Here is a 1276-nt window from a genome sequence, read left to right on the forward strand (position 1 = left end):
CGTACGGGAACCGGTGTGACCCGCCCGCTATGGCCGTTGGCTCTATTATTATTATTATTATTATTATTATTATTATTAATTTTTTTTTTTTCATGAGTAAAAATTATAAGATTATTATTATTATTATTGTAAAATAAGGAGAAGAAAATTAAATATATTTTTCATGAAAAAAAAAAAAAAAGAAAACATGATGAGAGAGACAGAGAGAGAGAGAGAGAGAGATAGAGGGGGGGGAGAGGGGAAAAAGATAACTTTAATGTAAAAAAGTAAGATAAAAGGAATTACCTCAGGTGATGCGATGAAAATTTATTTAGCAAACTTGATGATTTACAATTTTTTTTTTTTTTTTCTACAACAACGAGTTAAATTATTCTGCTGCCACGGAAGAAAAAAAAAACGAAAAAAAAATAAAATGAATAAAAAACAGAAAAAAGAAATAACGCGGGTTTTTCTTTCCTTTCCTTTTTTTCTTTTTTCTTTTTTCCTCCTTTTTTTTTCTTTTCGTCGTGAACATGATGATAATAACAATAATAATAATAATAATAATGATGATGATGATGATGATGATGATGATATATCAGTAAGTTAGAAAATGTAAAAAAAAAAAAATGAATAAAAAAAAGAAAAAGAAAAAGAAAAATTTTTTTTTTGAGAAAAATAAATAATAATAATAATAATAACACATTTTGATTTATTTTTACCGACTTGAAAAAGTAAATTTAAGTAGTAGCAGACGACAAAAATTATTATTATTATTATTACTTTTAAATTTTTATAATATTTTACGTGGTAAAGTTTGAGAGCGTTCGCGAACGGGTTTAGAGAAAAAAAAAAAAAAAAAAACGTGTCTGTCTGTTCCCACCTTCCCCCTCCTCCCTAGAATAAAAATATAAAAATAATTCATTTAGGGGGTTATATTAATCCACGTTCATATTTCAATGGAAATTCTCTCAATGGATGAATTTAAAAGGATTATTGAAAGAAATTGATTGAACGAAAAAGGAAAAAGGAAAAGAAGACGCGAAGAGAGAAAATAATCAAAAGATCGCGGAACGGAGGAAAAAAAAAAAATTAAAAAATGTCATGCGATGTGTAAGCAAAAGCAGAAGACAGACGATACTTGACATGCGATAATAAAAAGTCGTGTCGTAAGAAAAAAAAAAAGAAAGAAAAATCTGTCGTCGCTTTTTACCGTTACCTTTTTGACACCGGCAATTTATTACGTTTTACACCGTTAATTTGTTTTTTTTTTTACCTCTCTCTCTTTCTCTCTCAC

This window comes from Pediculus humanus, genomic scaffold, assembly GCF_000006295.1.
Source record: "Pediculus humanus corporis 1103172108266 genomic scaffold, whole genome shotgun sequence".
Taxonomy (NCBI): domain Eukaryota; kingdom Metazoa; phylum Arthropoda; class Insecta; order Psocodea; family Pediculidae; genus Pediculus; species Pediculus humanus.